This window comes from Diceros bicornis, chromosome 13 (genome assembly GCF_020826845.1).
Source record: "Diceros bicornis minor isolate mBicDic1 chromosome 13, mDicBic1.mat.cur, whole genome shotgun sequence".
NCBI classification, from domain to species: domain Eukaryota; kingdom Metazoa; phylum Chordata; class Mammalia; order Perissodactyla; family Rhinocerotidae; genus Diceros; species Diceros bicornis.
In genome coordinates this window covers 19,085,501-19,106,482 of record NC_080752.1, presented here as the reverse complement: position 1 = coordinate 19,106,482, position 20,982 = coordinate 19,085,501, and the positions used below count along the sequence as shown (strand labels likewise).

Sequence of the window (20,982 nt, the reverse complement as noted above, 5' to 3'; positions counted from 1 at the left end):
TGGCCGTGCTGTAATGAGAAAGAGAAGTGGCCAAAGCAAAAGACGATGATGCTGATGGTGATGGTAAGAGCAGCTCACCCTTAACTATGTGCCAGGCCCTTTCTCTCTGCTTTAACTCATGTAATCCTCTGCCATGGGTGAGTAAGCAGAGGTCCAGAGAAATTAAGTACTTACCCAAAGGCACTCATCCAATAATTGGAAGATCTGGGATCTGAAGCCCCATTGTAGGTCCAGTGTCCATATCTTAACCTCCGCACTCTTAGCCACTGTGCTATGCTGCTTGTGTGACCCTAAGAGCAGTTGTTATATTGATAGTTTTCCCTCTTGCAGTGCTGCGCTGTCGTTACAGTATGGTCCTCTGTTCAATTTCACATCCCTCCTATCTCTTGATTTTCGTAACAACCCTGGGAGATCCGCAGGAGTAGGCATTATCATCCACATATTACAGATAGGAAATTGGGGCTCAGTGACCTAAGCAGAGTCGCTACTCCTAGAGGACTAGGTTTCCTGTCCCCGTGCTCTGCACCAGTGGTCCAGGCTGCGTGGTACACTCTCAGCCTTTCATAGGTGTGCTCCAATATTTTGATCAAGATGGAAAATTAATTTCCCAGCGCTGTTATGGAGGTGTCTGTGGCAAAGAACTTTGAGTGGAGCCCATTGAAGGATGATTGTAAAACACCATTTAATTTTCTTGAGCATGAAGGAAGAAGGGGAGGATGAGGCTGAACCATCAACAAGGAAGGAGGACATGGGTTTCAGAGCTTTGCCTCAGGGGTATGTAAGAGGACACAGTCAGGTGGTCCTCAAGAAATGAGACAGTGTTAAAGGAAGGGCTAATGAGCAATGAGACCCCAGTATAGACTGTACAGTGGTTGGGCTGTAACTATTGCTGATTTGTTCAGCTTTGAGTCTTTAAATCCATTCAAGCACTCCATACACATTCTAAGATCTGAAAGTGTGCCACAAGTATAAAAAGATAGAACATTGCACCATACTGTGAAGTCTTCCAGATGTGGGCATCTCCATATCTCAGGTGAGGAAACCATAGCCAGGAAGCTAATGACTTTTGACAAAATGCAAAATCCCAAAGTAGAGAAGCCAGAGTCAGGTTCTCAGTGAAGAGCACCTGTTTTCAAGTTCCCCTCTCATTGGCCTGCAGTTACCATCACTCGTGATTCCTAGTACTGTGCGTTTTTATGGCAGCTAACTCACCAAATATATATATATAGTGGCGTTATTTCACTTCATGCACCCATGAGTCCTTTGAGGTAGTATGGCTGACAGGAATAGTTCCATTTTTCAGGTGAGGAACCAACTCAGGGAAGTTAAGGGACTAGCCCATAGACGTCTGGCAAATAAGTAATTTTTTCCAGATCTGAAGTCGCATCTTTAGATCAGATGCACAGTCCTTTGTACCACAACGACTTGTAATTCTAACAGAGCCCCAAATCTGCACTTACACAATTAAGTGGTTGGAGCCCCTTAGTTGGCAATGTAGCACACCATCCCTTGGGACCCCTAACAGAGAGTCCACCTTTGAATTACATGTTGTTCTGCTTCTCCGTCCTCCCTTTGGGATGACTTCTGAGTGGTGGGTCTACATTCCTCTGTGCATTTCATCTTCGGTTTATTGGATCTGGGCGACAAATACTTGCGGAGGTGGGTTGAATTGTTGGGGGAAAGGTCTGACTGGGCATTTTATAGAAGGCAGAGTAGTCTTGGGAGCTAATAGGACTTCCTGAGATTCCCCTGGAGCTGAAGCTTTTTCTTGAGAACAAGTAGGGCAGTTTTAAGGTCTTGAAGACCTGGATTCTGATCCTGGCTCTGCTCCTTTCTAGCTGTGTAACCTTGACCAGGTCACTTCACTTCTCTGTGCCTCAGTTTCCTCATCTACAGGATGTGGTTTATCAAGCCCACTTTCATGCCTATTAGGAAGACTGAGTGAGACCATCCTTATGAACTGAGAAGCACCTGGCATATATTGGTCACAGCTGATGCTAGTTTCATCCCTAATTGCCTTTTCTTCTCCAAAGCCTTGGTTCTCAAATTGTGGTCCCTGGACCAGCAAATCAGCCTCACCTGAAACTGGATAGAAAGTCACATCTCAGGCCCTCACCCTACAGCTACTGAAGCAAGAACTCTGGGGGCGGGGTTAGTAATCGTTCCTTCACAAGCCCTCCAGGAGATTCTGATGCACACGCAATTTGAGAACCACTACTCTCAAGTGACCTCCCTTTTGGGGTCTGCTTCTGTTTCCAGATATCGAGCAGGGATGAACATTGATTTGAACAATATGCCTCAGGCTCCTAGCCCTCCCCACGACACCAGATTCTGTTCAGTCCTACCATCAGCTGCTATCCACTCCTGAGTACCCTGAAGGATCCCTTGGGCCATGACAGGCCATTACGGTGGTTTTATTTTATGTTTTTCCCTTTGCTATTCTCTGCCAACAAATGTTGAAACACTTCTGAGAGCCGGCCAAGTACCCCAGTTTTGGACAAGCTGCCTTGTCTTTTAATTGCTCTCCTGTTTGTCTCCCTGGAATGCCTGTGCCCGTCTCTCCAGTCTCCTCTCCAGATGGTTGGTGGTTGGGCCTAATTCTCCTCATCAGTGACAATATGGTGGTAACTTTGTATCTCCAGGCTTGACATCATGGCCTGCCTGCCCTTTTACTGTCAGAGATGACAGGGGGCTCAGGAAAGCAGGTGGCAAGTGCTTGGGAGAATCTATTAGGGTTAGCGATTCCTGCAAAACCATTTGCTCCAGACAAGAGATTGCTTACAAATAACTCTGTCTCAACAAGCCAGGGTCTGTTATCCACTAATTATTTTTGGATTAGGAAGGGCTAACAGGACTTGGCCTTGCAAGGTCAGAATAATTTGAGTAGATAACTAGGTTGCTGCACTCCCAGAGGGAAAGAAGGATCTGTGAGACCGAGGTTTCAGCACTTTGATTGAAAGGAAACCATGTTCTTGTTTTTCTCTGGTAAATGTTGATAAAAGACTACATTTATATGATTTTCCAAATGTCAACTATTATGTCTTGTGGCCGAACCACTTGGAGGATGATGCTCCTGTGGGCATCAGCCTCAAAGTTCTTATGGTAGAAAAAGTAGATTACAAGGAGCAAGAGAGGAAGTAAGAAGACTGATGGTTAGGAAGTGATTGTGGTCATCCTGACATGAGCTAATGAGGGCCTGGATTAGGGCCGTGGAGTCAGGTGGTCAAGTGGAGTCCAACAGGCCTGGCTTTGAATTTCTGTCTTCCAACCCTCAACCCTGCTCTGAGCTATGAGACCTTGGGCAAGTTAGTTAACTTTTTTGAGACTCCGTTTGCTGATTTCTAAATTGAGGGCATCATGAAGCTTAAGTGAGAAATTATTTGAAGATCTATTTTAGCAAAGTACCTAGTACGTAGGAAAGACTCAACAAATGTTAGCTCTAATTATTTTTATGGAAGTCGTGGAGTTAATGAGTTAATGTGGTGAGTGAGGCAAAGACTCAAGTCTAGGACTCCACCCCAGGATTCTTTCCTGGGTCACTGGTTAACAGACGAGGTTTTGTTAATGAGAGAAACGAAATTGAAGAAAACCTGAAGACCAGAAAGTAGCAAGGGGAAGCAGTGTAGACGTGGTCTAAAAACACTGGGGCTTTTGACTGCTTTTCAGAAGATCTCTCTCTCTTTCGCTCTCTCTCTCTCACACCCACACACCCTCTTCTTTGATGGTGACATCAGATAAATGAGGTGTGAGAACATCCAAATGACAGCTCTCAGTGCCTTTTCTCAGGGTCATTATGAAACACTCTCCAATTAGCTGTGAGCCAAATTCTGCTCTTGCCTATTTTCATTAATCTGCAACACTTTTTTTCTCCCCAAAGCCCCATGTATAATTTCTTTTTTTTTTCCCTGCCTCCTCCTGTAGATCACAACATTGAGCCATTGTCATATAGTGATGACTCATGAGGAAAATTTCCAATTTGGAGCATAAATGATCAATGCCTTTAATTGGATGGGAACCTAAGTGAATTGTGAGGTGGTTTATCAATGAGACGGTTTGTCTGGAGAGGTCGCAGCACCCTACTCAGGCAAAGCACGGGGCACACTTCCAAAGGCTTTGGTGGAAACAGGGCCAGCCTGCCTGGTTTGGCATGGGCACAGGGAGGAGATTGTTGCCTCTGAAGAGAACCCCTCTCTCCTTGTGGTTGGTTGTGCGCTCGCGCGTGCTCCCACGCTCGCTCGCTCTCTCTCTCTCTCTCTCTCTTGCATACAATGCGAAGTAGCTGAGTAGTTAGAGCTTCTTAGCTGGACACAAAATAGCCTGGAAAATGAAGGGATATTAGATATTTTTCTAAACAGATCTCAACGATCCTTCCCTTTTCCTCGTTTTGGTAAAGAGTCAGACAGACTTTGGTGAGAGTCCCAGCTCTACCACTTATTGGACGAGTAATTTTTGGCAAGTTGATCTCTTTTTTAGCCTTAACTTTGTTCACTGTAAAGCGTGGATAAGAACATATATGTATGCCATATATACATATACAAGTGTCATATGTTTGCATAGTCTTCCCTGACTTCCCAACCCTGGTGAGATGTGCCTCCTCTGCGTTCCCACGGCAGCCTACACTTTCCCTGTCATGGGGTTTTGCATATTCGCTTAGAACTGTTGGTGTGTCCGTCACTATTAGATATCTCTGTTGTGTATCACTGTATCTCCAGCTCCTTTCTGAGTGCTTAGGATGTAATAGATCCTCAGTAAATACTGGCTAAGTTGAATTGAATAGTATGTCCTTGAGAAATTGCTTTTCCTTGCCCCCAACACATGCCTATTAGTCATATACATTCTCAAGAAGTGCCCATTGAAAGATTCCTCCTCTATAACATTTTACTAATAACAGTGCTTTGAATTTGTTGATCACATTGTTGTTTCCAAAGCCCTTTCATGTCTGTGACAGTACTGGAGGTATGCAGGTCAGGGCATATACCACTCAAGGGGCAGAGGGAGGCTCCGCGAGGAGGTGTCGGGTCTCCATAATCACGAGCTAGGATCTGAACACAAGCTGGTGAGACACCACAGCCCATGTTCTTTAGACTGTGTGCTCCCTCTCCTGATTCCCCTTTCAGGATTTGCTCTTAGATTTATTTATCTCCATTGATTTTTCTGTCAATATTCTTTAGTACTTCTGTATCGATTGCATGGACCAAGTCGATGTATTCACACGTGATATAGGAATGCTTGCAGAACCTAAGGAGGCCAGGGCCCCTCTGACTTAGAGATCAGAGAGACCCACCTCTTTCTTTAGAGATAAAAATAATCAGTGTGATAAGTTTGGTCAATTTTTGTTTTTAGAAGTGGCCACTAATTCCCCTGCGTTAATGGAGGAGGACTTTTTCCTTTCGAAATACTGGTTTTGTACTTCTAGCCTGCCTAAACTTTATACAGAAATTAACTTAACAGTTTTATTTTCCACTGGAATGTATCTTGTGAGTGTTTCTGGGGTACTCCCAGCCTTGGCTTGGAGATGTCCGAGGACAAGGTAGCAAACCACTGAGGGCACTGTCAGCCCCAAGGGAGGGACGCTGTCCGAGCAGTGGCCATGTGCCCAGATTTCCTAGGAAGGCCCCAGTTTTCATCATCTTGTTCCACAAGCCCACAAGCACATTTACAGCTTGGTACATACAGCTTCCAGAATCATATGCAACTTGCTACATAAATGTGATGCCTTACAGTAAGATACTATATTTTTTTATACCCTACCTTGTTACGAAGATGATGTGAGGGAATTTATAGAGATGGCTACACTATGAGGAAGTTAGGTAGTACACTGAGAAGAAAACAAGGAAATAGATGATAGATAAAATGCAATAAGGTCCTGTTTGTTTTGTGTGGGCTACAGATTTGATTCTGAGCTTCCTAGTGGTCAAAGGAAAAAGACAAACACAACCGGTTTTGAGATTCACAGCCTCTATAAAAAACAAACAAAGAAGTTGGTCTAGGGAATCACAGAAGATATATGCTTCATTTAAAGTGTGTGCAGGGCCGGCCCCGTGGCTCAGCGGTTGGGCGCGTGTGCTTCGCTGCTGGCGGCCCGGGTTCGGATCCCGGGTGCGCACCGGCGCACCGCTTCTCCGGCCGTGCTGGGGCCACATCCCACATACAGCAACTAGAAGGATGTGCAACTATGATATACAACTATCTACTGGGGCTTTGGGGGAAAAATAAATAAATAAAATTATAAAGTGTGTGCATGTTCTCAAATTGTATGTGCAATGCAAAGTTTTTGTGTTACTCTAACTTAAAAGTGGAAAATTTACATCCTGGGATCTTTTAGATTACACCTTTTTTGGGGGGTAACAATAGTCATCAAAATTTGGCACCCCAGTACAAAATGGAAATCAAGCAGCCGTGAACTAAGCTTTTAGGAATTTTCAAGACCTCTTCAATTGATAAAAAGTCTGTTATTCAATTAAAGAGCATATATTATTCTTTATGTAATTGAAACAGAGTAGTTAATTTCCCAGCAAAACATCCAAGTCTCCTGGAAGGCCTTCACTTGGAATATAGTATGTCTTTACTCCATTAATGAAACTTTGCTAATTATGAAATTCTTGAAGTTGGGTACTGGAAGAAAAATGTTTTGCACGCTTTAAAAATAAAATGCCTCTGTGGGGTGAATGCTGACTCGTGCATTTCAGGTTTTGGCTTATTTGTATATTCATAAGGGTCGCTCTTTGCTGATTATGTCAGCACAACCTCTTTATTGAGTTATGGATTGGGTATTTAATCAAGGCCGATGCCTTATTATTAGCCATGTAACATTCTGTTGTTTCAGTGGAAAATGGAACGTGTAAAACTGATTCACATGAAAATCTACTGTTGCGCTAATAAATAACGTTTCACAGTTTACTCTTTCTTATCCCTACAGTTTTTATCTGCCAGGGAAGTGAGAATAAGTAAGCACACCTCACCCTGATGGACTGGGGCAGTGCTTCCGTCCCGGTGGCGGCCCGCCGGACACCACGTGTGGGTTTTTGTGAGTTTGCTTCTCCTATATTAGTCCTGGCCTCGAGAATTGGGGCTGTTTTTGGAGAAACACTGATATATATTAGAGAGAATGTGTATTCTAATGTAATCACTGAGTGAGAGGTTTGATTTGGTTTAGTGATTCTGACCCCTTGGTTGTACCTTAAACTTACATGGAACACAAAATACCATTGCCTGGGCCCCAGCTCCAGAAACTTGGATTCACCTGGTCTAGGTGGCGCCAGCTGATGCTGATGTGCAGCCAAAATTGAGGATCACTAAGTGGTGCTCTCAGGAGGGCAAACAGTCACTCTGTTTAATGGCTGTGAGCTATGAGTCGCAACCCCACGCTAGGCTCTCTGAGGATAAAAGTCTTCCATGGTTTCTTCTGGAATCTCATACTCAGGGAGTCTGTGAAGGCATTTGTGGCTCAGGGGAAAGGACTCAACTTGAGTGCTTGAAATACAGGCTGGCGCCTGGTCCTTCCCAGCTGGGAGACCCTGGGAATCAACCTCACTCTCTGGAGGAGAATCAGAAACCTTGTTTAGTCATGAATTTGGAATTGCTTATGTGGAAGACAGCAGCATAAGTTTACCTCTAGCTGTGTTAGTGTTAGTGGGTGTAGGTGACTTGGTGCTAAGAAGGGGATGATAACGTTTACTTCTCTAGGCTGCTGTGAAGATTTAAGTAAGATTATGTCGTAAAGGGCCCTTTATGTGGGAGGCCGTTCATAAAGGTTTGCTCTCATTCTCAACCCTTGCCTCCCCTAGGATTCCTTCCTCTTATCTTTCTTTATCTTCTTTGCATATAACTCTTGAAGATTTTCTCTGAGAATCTGTCCCCTGGATGCTCTGTGCCCAGGCATCCAAGGCAGAGACATGTTAGTCTTCACAGTCTCCAAGTTCTGTCCATTGCTGCCTTTGCCAACTTACAGCTGGTCTTGAGGCCTTCAGACTCTCTGCTCTCCAGATTCTCCTTTTGCGGCCAGTGTTACAGTCCTAAGATGAAGTTACAGAGTAACATGGTGAGTGCTAGGAGAAGCAATGCCGAGGGTGCTATGGGATCACAAAGGAGGTTCCTAACTCTGTCGGAGTCTGGGAGGCGTTGAATCTCAGAAGACTTCCTGGAGGAAAGGCCATCTCAACTGGGTTCTAAAAGTTTATTTGAAATTAGCTCGGCACAGAGAGGGGGAAGAGTGTTTGGGGGAAGAGGAACAGTATGAGCAAATACAGGAATGAGCAAGAGCTTGGTGGGCTCAAGAGGATCAGGATGGCAGGATCTTTGGGTGGGACGTGAAGCCCAGACAATTTCTGAAGGAGAGCCAGTGAGCTTGTGAATAAACATCCTTGCTTAGCCACCTCTGTGCCTTTGATGCCTGGTGCGTTCCATGTGCTCAGTTACATTGTTGGATCCTTGCACTCTCAGGGTTCAGTGGGTGAGAGCATAGTTAGATGAGCTGGGGAGAAGAAGCTTCCCTTGAGTGGGTGCTGTTTGAAGTGGGCCATGAGGAAGAGTGGATAGGATTTTAATGAGCGTAGATGTGAGTGTGTGTGTGTGTATGTGTGTGTGTGTTGGGGTGTGGTGCCAGCCACTGGAATCACATCACAAAATGTACATCCAGGAGCACAGGCCCAGTGGAACACACGATCCAGGAGTGATCTGGTGAGACTGGAGCGTAAACCACCTATGGGGGAGGCGGACCTCAAAAAGAGTGAACTTCTGATGGTGATGAGGAGAAATGGAAATGCCATCACCATGAAGAATCAGCTAGCCCAGTCTAGATTATTGGTGTTAACTTTGCATTCTTTACTGTGAAATCTGTAATTCCAAGGGTTTGCCAGGCTAAGGATTTGCGGCTTTATGCTATGGGAAGCCACAGATGGATTTAAAGCAGAGGGCGGGAGTGGGGTGGGGGTAGCATGATCAGATAGGCATTTTAAGATGATGTTTTAGCTACAGAGAGGGGAATGAGTCCCAGGAGGGCAAGAATGGATGTGGTATAACCTCTAACTTGTTGTCTCTCTCATCTAATTAAAGGAATACTTTTTCTCCCAAGTATGTTACAAGTGTCTACCTGAATCAGACTATCGTAGTTTGCCCTGGCCTGAAACACCTGTGGTTCACAAAGGCTCTCAGCTACCTTCTCCTGTCTTGGATCAGAGGGGACAGTCTTCCCTAGTCCTGAGCCCCTCCTGTCAACCTAAGGGGGGTGCCCAGATGTGGGGAAGCAGTGTTTCTGGCACTTTCTCTACCTCTCTTTATGTAATAGGCTCTTGACTCTTTTTGGAAAAGTCTTGATTTTTGTAATAATAGTCAGAAAAAGTGGAGAGCAGCAGGGAAAATTGATCCATTCTTAGATAGATCCCCTCCCCACCATCAGTCTTGCTTAATGCTATCTTTCAGGCCTTGAGCCAACTGCACCTCCCACGTGACACCTCCCCTCATTCTCCTCTCCTCACTCTCATCTACATCCCCCCAGCCCTTTGTTGACTTCTTCTTGTGTTCCTAATAGTGGCATGGCTGTATTATAAGATCTCTGCCCATCTCCCCAGGAAATGAGTCTTCTGAGGGATCAGTTACTCATTTTTCTAATTCTTTTTCTACACAGTCGAGTGCTTGGTATGTAGAGGGTTTATTGCTCCAGGTGAACTGGTTTATAGCTCACAAGTTATTAGGAACAACTGTAGTTGAATGTTATGGTCTTGGGATTCCTGCATCTCCATCAGAATGTGCCACAGGCGAGAGGTAAACATGCCCAGAAATGAACTCATCAACTCTGTCATCCCCTTTTAAATCACCTCCTCCCTTGTCTGTTTCGAATCTCAGGTGATGATAACTTTGCACACACAGTTTCTGAGTCATAATCCTGGGATCCTTTCCTCTCTCATTAGGCTCAGTATTAGTTCTCTGGTTCCATCTCCTACATATTTCTCCACATGTTCCCACCTCTTCATCTCTACAAGTCTTTGCACCAGTTTAACTATCTGTATTTCTCATAGTATCGAGGCCTTTCCCTGCCTTACCATGTAGTCACCACCCTGCAGCCTGGATGACCTTTCTAAAACCCTGACATGTTCGTGTCGCTCTTCTGTTTAGAACCCTCAACAGCTCCCTGTCATCTTGGGGCTCCTCAGATCAGGCCCCTACCTCCCTCTCCAGCCTCTTCTGTTTGTACTCTAACAGTTTGCATTTTGTTATCCAGAATTAAATACCTCTAATGCTGTCCCGCAGAACTTTCCATGATGATGGAAATGCTCTTTATCTGTGCTGTCCAATATGGTAGCCACTGCCTGCATGTGCCTGCTGAGTGCTTGAAATGTGGTTGGTGTGACTGAAGAATCAAATTTCTACTTTTATTTAATTTTAATTAATTTAAATTCAAAGAGCCATATATACTGATGTCTACCATATTGGACAGTACAGTTCTAGACTCTGAAACATACTAAGCTATCCAACACCTCTGTACCTTGGCTCAAGTTTTTCTCTCTTTCTGAAATGCTCATCCCTGAATTCTTTTCCAAGTAAACTCCTACTGGTCCTGTAAGTCAGCTCAGCAACTCGCTCCGCCCAAACACCTGTCTTGACCTTGAGACTGAATTTGGCGCTGCTTCAGCCTTGTACTTACTTCCACCATGGAACTCATTGCACGTTTTACAATTACATTGTACCATCTCTCGCCTCTGTCTTTTTACTTCCAGTTCCACCAGTAGAAAGTAAGTCCCTCCATGGTAAGAGCTACATCTCTCTTCCTGGTGTCCCAAGAATATAGCGCAGTACCTGGTGGCCCACACACAGCCAGGAGTCTTGTGATATAGTGTAAAGGGGACAGACAGCCCTGCATTCTAGCTCCCTTTCTGCTGCTTACCAACTCTGCGGCTTTGGCCAGGCCCACTTGGCTGAGCCTCAGCTGTTTCACCTATAGATGGGGCATTATAATCCCTTCATTGTTCAACAGGTTGTGAGGATTCCTGCTAAGATACATGAAATACCTGGGACATGGTAGGCACTTAGTAATTGATAGCTGCTATTATTAGATGTTCTGTAAATATTTGAGCCTTTACCACTATAATTTCTCAAATACTTGAGTACTAGTCAGGGTGTTAAGTACTTGATTAGCAATGTAACATTTACTTTTTATAATCACCCTAATAATGCAATTATTACTATCGCCATTTGATAGCTGAAGTTATACTCCATAGCCAGGAAGTGGCTTAGCTTGGATTCAAACTCAGGTTTGCCTGAATCCAAAGCCCAGCTAGACTTCTTCACTGCTGCTCTCACATGTGTCTGCACTTAACTCCAGGTAGCAACGCACATATTCAATTCACGAAGCAAATCATGAGGGGAAGTCATTTTAACTCAGCCAACAGAATTTCCCTGAACTGCTTGATTTGGGAGACTGCATATTGCATTCTCTGTATTTTCATTCCCTGTTTGCAGTTTTTAGGTAAAGAGATAAGGAAACATTTAATCCATTCTGTCAATTAGGTTGTGTAATAGATTGTCATGGACATTTTCAAGATAAGTGTTCAATGATGGTGTTGTGAGGTGCATAGATCAGCTGCGTCTCTGAAGTCGCCATTGATTTATCAGGTCTGTGTAAAGCAGAAAGAGTGCTAGGATCTTATCTTTGGAGGACCCAAACTTCAGTTTTTGAAGGCAGCTCCTAGGACCACCAAGTCAGGGGCTCGCTTTCCTCATCTGTGCAGTGAGCCTTGCTTTTGAAGAGACTCACCAGGAGCCTGGAGTCTGGGCCCTTTTATTGTCTCCAATGGGTTCCTTCTCATGCAGTTTCTTTTTGTTTTCTGAACGTCACTTCCCTTCCCTGCCACTTTTATTGAGTGTCTACTACATACAAGACGCTGGGTTACGTGCTCTTAAAAGACAGCTGTCACTGAGATAGGGCTAGATATTTGACATTTGAGTAGAAGACAAAGATAAAATGCTCAGACACAATATTAGCTGACACTTAAGGTACTTAAAGTAAGTAGCATTTGCCACATCTAAGAGCCTTATGTATAGTAATTTGTTTAATCCTCACCACAACCTGATGCATTAAGTACTAATATTCCTATTTTATGGTTGGGGAAACAGAGAGATTCTGTAACTTGCCCAAGATCACACAGCTAATAAGTGTTAGAGCTGGGATTTGAACCCAGGCAGTTTAGCTTCAGTCTTTGCTCATAACCACAGTGCTGCACTGCCTTCCCCTGATTGTTCAGATGATTACAGTCTGAGGTCAGATGGGATAAGTGATAGAGGCAGTTCCCAAACTAGTCTGCATCACAGGATCACTCTGGGAGGTTTTAACAAAGATCCCTGCAGCGCATCCCCCTAGGCTTGCTGAGTCTGAGTCCCTAAGAGAGGGCCCAGAAAATGATACGCTTTTGTAAAGAGTCTCTAAATGATTTCTGTGGGCAGCCAGGTTTATGTGGGTGTCTGACTACCATGAAGAGAGAATGTACCAAGTGTTGTGACAGTGCAAATGAAGGTGAAAAGAAAAGTTCATTCTTCTGCACAAGAGTGGGTGCGGAGAGAGGAGGTTCAGAGGAGTTGCATTTGGACTGGATATTAAAGATGAACAGTGGTTAGCTTGGTTTCCTCCATGGGAATAAATCTGGATCATGCCTGGACGGTTATAGGCTCTCAGGGGAAGGAGAGGGCGAGATCAGTCTATTACTTGCATGTCACTGGAAATGTATGTAGGGAGCTTGGTGACATAATTGGTCAGTGTTACCTAGGACCAAAATTAGTGTGAAATACCTTGTCCTATATGGCATGATTTTGTTACCACCCAATGTAGGGCCTTCTGCTCGCCGCAAGACATGCCAATAGTCAAGAGGCAAGGTGGTAGGAGAAAAAGGACTTTATTATTACAGCTTGCTAGCAAGATGGAAGATGGCCGACTCATGTCCAAAAGAACCATCTTAGGGGGCATGAAATCTTACAGTAGTTGTATAGGCCATTGGGTTATTGGGGAGGGGATTAGGAATGTTGACCTTCTTGTGGTACAGACTGGGAGTGCGACACCAGATCTTTCAGTTTTCACTAATGGTGGCTATCAGCATAGATTCTCTGTTCAGAGGTCATCACAATCCTAAGGAACTCAAAAAAACGAAGTTATCCTCTTATCACAGCTGGGAGGTACATGCACAAGAAGGGGTCATAAAATCTACATAGCAGTTAGATCTCCTGCAGGGTGCATATCCAGCTGGGTTAGTTTCTCAGAGGTCGTTCAAAGTTACAATAGAGTTTTTCTTTTCTGCAATATGGCTTCCCTTGTGTCAATGTTGTCTTGAGCCGGTATCAATTCCAGGGCCTCCACCAGATTGCTTAAGAAAACTCTTTGCCCACCTGCCCACAAACCTTGAAATCTCTTGAGTTCGGCCTTTTGGTTTTAGCCAAACCAAAAGGTTTTCAGCTCGAAGCTGAAACACAAAGTCCTGGATTGCTGACACATTGAAACAGTAAACAGGAACATTAACAGTGCAGCTGTTTTAACCTTCAGGGCACAGACCCCGAGGGTCACATCTAGGGACTGGGGGGCGGTGGGGATGTGAAATATGTTATTTGCCAAAATAAGGTTTGGGTAATTGAGAAAATGGAGTGAGAAGGTCTTTGGGTGGGGGAGGGAAAGGTGGGGTCAGGGGCAGGACACAAGCACTGACCCCCGGTCCCCTTTGTTGTGCTGTGTCACCTAAGGCTGGCCTTGTCATCTCCAAATCAAGTTGGCAGAGTTGTTCTTGGAGTCTACAGAAGAGCAGAAGTGAAGATTTAGAGCTCGGTCAGAGGGTCAACACCTCAGCCAGGGCTGAAACAACAGGTGTGAAAGAAGGGGCTCTTGCAGAAGGGGCTCTTGGAGGGTTGCGATTTTTTTCTTTTTCTGGCCTTTTTTCCCCCTCAACTAGGACAAAACAAACAGAAAAGAAAGACTACTTCTAAAACACCAGAACTGTTTGTGAACATTGGCCTGCTGCTGTAATCCTCTGGCCGACAGATTAATATCCCTGAGGGTCAGTGTTCATCTGTCCCAGTGCTTTTCTCCTTTAAAGAGTACTTTTCCTTCCTCCTTGTAAAAACAAGCCATTGGAAATTACTACAGACTCACCGAAAACGAAACTTAATACTGCCCGTCCACACACACACACACACTCACAGAAAAAAGACAGAAAAAAAGCCATTTCAAGTTAATAGCTAATCATTGTCTCAAGTGCACAAAAATGTTTCAAGTATGTATTTTTTATTTTTAAGAAGATTTCACCATTTTCCCCCCTGGCTTTTAAAGCAGGTAGAATTGAGGATTCAAGGAGATTTATTTTGATGATTTCTGTAATAAAACTCAAGGGGAAAATTGGTTCATAGTGAATACAGCCACTTTTCATTAAATGCAGCTAAAGGCCCAAGAATGAATCTGAAATGGAGACTAGGTCTGTCATTTGAATCAGGGGCAAATACACACTTTGCATCTGACATGAATTCTCATCGGGTCGCGTTAAGAATGCAGCAAGCAGGGAACAAACATTAAATTGACTTCTAACCTATTGTTGTCCCTCCCTGATCTCTGCTCCTCCAGAAGTCATTATGGCTGCAGGTACAAAGGATGGATGTAGCCCTTTGGGGTTTCCCCAGTCGCCAAGATGTTTAGCAGATCGCTGCTTTAGGCCTTCATCTACTATCTATCTCTGCTGCGCTAGAATCTCCTTTAAATAAAAGCAGCAGGGGCCTCTTTGAGCGCCTCAGACGGAAAGAGCAGCCCCACCTCATTAAACAGGGTGTCTAGGCCTCGCTTCTAATCCACCCAAACCCCAGGCGCCTGTTTGCTGTGTGGAGTCTGAATATGGAATTTCGGGATTTTTAAACAAGGTTGAAATCTGATGACACTCTCCTCCCCACCCCCACTCCCCCCAAAATTATTTCTCCTCCATTAAAAGTAACCTAAGTAAGTTAATTGCTTTTAGTTAAAGGAAACCTTTAAAATGTTGTGTTTTGTGCCTTATTCTCAGCTATCCTTTAATCTCTAGGAGGTGGAGAGGGGAGTGGGAGCTGCTTTCCTTTTTTTGCATTTAAAAGGTGCCAGACACTATGTTAGGTACGTTTTATATATATATATGTATATATAAAAGATTGTATTTTTTTCAGTTTTTTTATTGTGTAACTTAATAAAGATATAGAAAATATAGAAAAATGAATAAACCATAAATGGACCACCTAATGAATGATTGTAAAATGAACACCCATAAAACACATACCCACATCAAGACATTATAACATAACTAGCATGCTAGAATTTCCCCATGTCCCTTCCCAGTCATAACCATGTCCTCCCCTCTAATAGCAACTCTCCTGTCTTGTATGATACTTACTTCCTTGCTTTTCTTAGTTTTATTCATAGATAAATCCATAAATAATTAGTTTCATTTTGCCAGATTTTGAATTTCATATAATTTCAAGCACACTGTGTATTCTGTTGTGCTTATGTCCTTTTACACAACTTCTGTCTTTATGATCTATCCATATTATTGCATATAATAAAATAATTTTTAGTTCATTTATTTTTATTGATATATAGTATTTCATCATATGAATATGCCACAATTTTTAAAATCCATTCTAAAACATCTGGGTTTGGAGCTCTTAGAACAGTGCTAGGATGCCCATTTATTTGCATGTATTTGGGCACATATAAGCTTGCATTTAGGTGCGATGGGACTGTTGGGTCAGAGGGATATATATATTAAGCTTTAAATAGAGTATATGTATTTTCAGCTTTATTATATATTAGCAAATTTTTCCAAAATGATTTTCAGTCCTAGCAATAGTAAGTTCTTTTTGCTCCATGCCCTATCAACACTTGGTACTGACTTTTAAATTTTTTCACCCATGATCATATTTGTTCCTATAATACTCTCCTAAGGCAAATAGAGCCCCATTTTACAAATGAGGAAGCCGTATTCTCGGTTTTTGAAAAAGATGCCATAAAACACATAAAACGTGAAGGAAACATAAAAAGGACTGAATCCGTAACTGAATAGTCAAGGAATGTCAAATATCTAAAGTTTAATTTATACGTATATTGTGATTTTAGGGGAGCAGATCATCTGTGACACCCAAACATCTGATATATCTTGTATTTTATTGCTTTGGAGGTGAACAGCTTTTGGAAAAAAAAGACTTGGAATGGTGTATCATTTGGTCAGAATAGGAAAATAAACAGTGAAAAAACAAAATAAAAATAGTGATGATAATACCTGGACCAGATACTGGTCTGAGCAGTTTCCATAAATTGTTACCAGTGCACTTTTTCTTGAGTACGTGCTTTGGAGTTCTGGAGTGGTGTGAGAGAAGGCAAGGACTGCTTTGGTTTGCAGTCTTGGGGACAATTGCTTCAGAACCTGGATGTCTACTGCCAGTTCTAAATGTAGACAGAGTTCACATGAGAAAGACAACCCCGCTTTCCTCATCCTGCCCCTATGACCTTGTCACTTGTGCATGTTTGCCCTGGGAGGTCTCCTGTCTTCTCCAGGTGGCTCTTGCAAATATTTGCGCATAACCAGAAGGATCCAGATTTTACTAGACTTCTTGACATTTAGTCCCTCCTCATGTTAGTGAAGCAGAACAACTAGTCACAGTAATATAGATTTTTACACATCACCCAGCAAGGAAAGGGTGCAATATTCTAAAACAGGATTCCGAGTGTAGTGGCGGGGTTTTTGTTTCCTATAGAAGGACACTCTTCTGTAACATTGGTTAAGTGGCGGGGTTTTTGTTTCCTATAGAAGGACACTCTTCTGTAACATTGGTTAAGTGGCGGGGTTTTTGTTTCCTATAGAAGGACACTCTTCTGTAACATTGGTTAAGTGGCGGGGTTTTTGTTTCCTATAGAAGGACACTCTTCTGTAACATTGGTTAATGCTGCAACTGAAATGCCAGACCTCCAAGGGGAGTTGAGAATCCTCCTACCCCAGCATATATCCCCTTGTTGGCGCTCACAACAATTCCATGAAGTAAATACTACCGTAACCACAGTATAGATGGGGAAACTTGCTTTAGAAAAATAAAATAACCTGCCTCACATCACACAGCTGCAATGTGACAATGTCTGCGTTAGAATCCAGGTCTGTCTATATTGCTCTCAACGGCTATGCTATAATGCTTCCAGTCACGGAGAAAAATTCAAGAAGGAAAATCCAGCTTATTCAGAGTATCAGCCTGGAAGTTGGCTTTCCTGAAAATCAGGCTTTACTGGGGCTGTCATTCTGATGGGTATTGAACTGAGTGTCCAGTATTTGATTCTCTCTGCATTGTCCAAAAGCATTTAAAAGAATTGTGTTAGGAGAGAGCAAGCACCTGCATCACCTGGAATTTGTACAGGAAGACTATGATCTGAGAAATTTTCCAGGTTTAGCATCGTTATGCTATTTTGGGGCCCTGTTATTTCAGAGCACACATGCTATGTAAATGGTTAATATTTTCCTAGTGTTCACCAAAGAGCTAAATGCAAAGGCTATAGTTGTAATTTGGATGTAATTTTTGTGGTAATATAAATATGACTCTATTTGAAGTGAGTTGAATTAGAAAACTCATGAATAAATGCTTTGACATAAGCAGAATTATATAGCAAGGAATTGACCTACTTTGCAGGAAGACTCCCCCAGAGTTCCTCAGCTAATAGTGTGTTAACCCAGCAGAGAAATCTTTCTGCTAATAGCACTTATCAGAGAAGATTGGAACCTGTAGTTGGTCAGGTAATCCAAAAAAAGTCATTTAAAGTCTGGAATCAAAAAAAAATAGTTCATGACTTCCTTTAAATGTTATTTCAACTGAAAATATATAATAAATGTCTATCTATTTGTGGATCTTTTGATGTTAGTATAAGGACTTTTCTTGGTCTCGGAATACAGTTTTGCTCATTAAAATGCTATGTACTCTTCTAACAGAATCCACACCCATAAAACATATCTTCTGTGATTTCCAGTTTCGGTTTCTTTGAAGTGGCGTGAGGATTTAAAAACACGTGCAAGGGGCTGCCCGGTGGCGCAAGAGGTTAGGCGCATGCGCTCTGCTGCGGCGGCCCGTGGTTGGCAGGTTCGGATCCCGGGCGCGCACTGAGGCACCGCTTGTCAGGCTATGCTGTGGTGGCGTCCCACATAAAGTGGAAGAAGATGGGCATGGATGTTGGCCCAGGGCCAGTCTTCCTCAGCAAAAAGAGGAGGATTGGCAACAGATGTTAGCTCAGGGCTAATCTTCCTCACAAAAAAATAAAGATAAAAAGAATAAAAACACGGGCAAAGTAACTGCAAGTTGGAATCCTTCTGGGTTCCTGTGCTTTCTCACTTATTTTTTTTTCTGTAGCACTTAATTTTAACAACTTACCCTTTTTGGTTATTTCTAAATATTGACCTTCATTTTCGCAGAAATAACAACTCCCTTTCTTTTTGTACTCATGTTTCACTGATATATGTAATATGTAATAATTATGTACTTACAGTAACAAGTACAACTTGCAAACAGGTTTGAGAACAAACGTACGGGATTCTTGCTAAACATCCAACTTAATGGAATCGAACAGAAATCAAGTAGCCTTCCTGGCTAGAGTGGACCCAGCATCAGACAGGGAGAAGGTCAGTCCAGAGCACTGGTTAGCTTAATAGATCTTCTCTGTCCCTCTCCTGCAGAGTGATTCTGAGATCTGAGATAAAGTGAGGCCTGTAAATAAAGTGACCAGCATAAGAAAAGTGACCAGTACATAGTAGGATCTCAGAAAATTGTACCTTAAATTTTTCCTCTTTTCTCACTCCCGTCAATTCACACAATACATTTTTATTGGGTTGTTGTCATTGGTTTAAATCTTTAGTTTTTCTACTAGACCATGAGCCTGCTGGGGGTAAAGGGCATGTCGTAGTCATCTTGCTCTCTCTCCATTATATTGCTTAGCATCCAGTAGGGCTTCTGAAATGTCCTTTAATTCACTGTAGTCAGACAAGAATGGGGATAACTCTTGGGGGAGGCGGGCAGGGGAATCCCGGCCAAGAGGCCCCCCCCAAAGCAGACTTTAGGGGGAGGGGGTGTGCAGAAAGGTGAGGGCAAGTATGGAAATACCAGTACAGAGGCTGAGTCTGAAAGGCCAGGGATGGGATCCTGATGGGGATTGTGGGGCCAATGGTTCTTAGGCTGATTTCCTCCAGCACCCCTCTGGGAATCTCCTTCCTTTTGTTTTTTCCTATCCTGACACAGCTGAGTTTGATTTATCAAACTTATGCAGACGTTTGCCACCAGACAAGAGCATGTTTGCAGAAGGAACCAAATATGATTCCAACCCTGGGAACTTCTTACAGGCGCTGACCATCTCCTGCTCACTTTTAGATCTGAATCTATAAAACGACAAATTAGAGATTTAATTTAAAAATTCCATGAAATTCCAGACTTCCAAATCAAACCATCAAGAGCCTCACAGCCCCCTGCATGGACTAAAATTATTGCAATTCTTTCTTCCTGGTGGAAAAATATACTCTCTGTTGGCAACTCTGTTAACAAGAATCGAATTCTCTTTATCTAAACCGTATCTAAACAGTAAAATGTTCTTTGGGCCCTGTGCCAAGTAACAAAGAAAAGAAATGAAATGGCCTTTGTGAAATGTAGAGGGGAAGACCACTTTTGCTTTAGCTTGCTTTAATTTGAGAAAGCTCTCTAGTGCGAGCCACAGAGTGTGTTCTCCTCTCTCATCTGCTTCTCTCTCTGGCAATTAGACTCGCTCTCCTCCTCCTGGCTGTTTCTGGCTTTAATAACCCCATGATCTGGTATTCACACTGTTTTGGGGGTGTGTGGCTGGTCTCTGATCCCTGTACCTAGGACATACAGCTCTGCTTCTCTGATGTGTGGGGCTCATTATGAAGGACTAATACTTGGGACCAGTCATCATTGGCAGCAGGCAGACCAGGTAGCTGAGTTTTACTACAATCGGAGGTTATGTAGTGGAAAGAGCATGGACTGGGTCATCACATTCAGTTTCAAATGTTCGCTCCATCCTTGCTACCTGTGCAGTTTGGTCAAATCATTTCACCTTACCCAGCCTCCACTTCCTCATCAGTAGAAAGGGAAGCATAATGCCTTTTTTCTTTTATATGGAATTGTTTTGAAAATTAAATGAGCTAACGTGGATAAAGCACCTGTGTTATGGATTGAGTTATGCCCTCCCCCTCCCAAAATTCATACGTCGAAGTCCTACCTTTTGGCACCTCAGAATGTGAACCTTCTTGGAAATAGGGTCGTTGCAGATGTAATTAGTAAGGATGAGATCATTCCGGGGGGCCTAATCCAGTATGAGTGGTGTCCTCACAAAAAAGGGAAATTAGTACATAGAGACAGACACACAGGAAGAATGCTAAGTAAAGATGATGGCAGAGACTGGAGTGAGGCATCTATAGGCCGAAGGACACCAAAGATTGCCGACAAAAGCCGGGCAAGAGAAATGAGGCGGATACTCTCTCAGAGCCCTTGGAAGGAACTGTCGGGGAAGAGGGAGAATCCCCCTCTGCCCCTTCCTTTAAGGTTCTTATGGCTGGCCAAATCATTAACAAGACAGGTTAACAGGAGAAAATAATACCAAGTTTAATAACATGTATACATGGGAGAAAGCAGGGACACTGCATTTCTCAACACAATAGCAGAAATTCTCGTCTTAAATACCATGTTCAGCTAAGGACGAAGGAGGATGTTGGGGGTGGGGGAAGTCAGTTATAGGAGATTACCACTAAAGCACAGTAAACAAGAGTAAGGTTATTATGCAGATTTAAGGCCTTACTTTCCACATTGATAAGTTTCTAGAAATGAGGTCATCCCCCCTCTTCCCAATACAGAGAGGGAGACACCTTGACAAATGGAGATTTCCCTTATAAATGTAAATGTTTGTCTGGCAACTCCTCGCAGGGCCATCCAGAGAATTTGGCCAGAGAGACAGAACTTCCC

General features: G+C 43.2%; 1 protein-coding gene across 1 annotated transcript in view; it reads left to right on the top strand.

Annotated features, from left to right (window-relative positions):
• DAB1 (DAB adaptor protein 1) overlaps positions 1–20,982 on the top strand; it is a 277,882-nt gene that overhangs the window by 89,155 nt on the left and 167,745 nt on the right. The gene's annotated exons all lie outside the window — the stretch shown is intronic.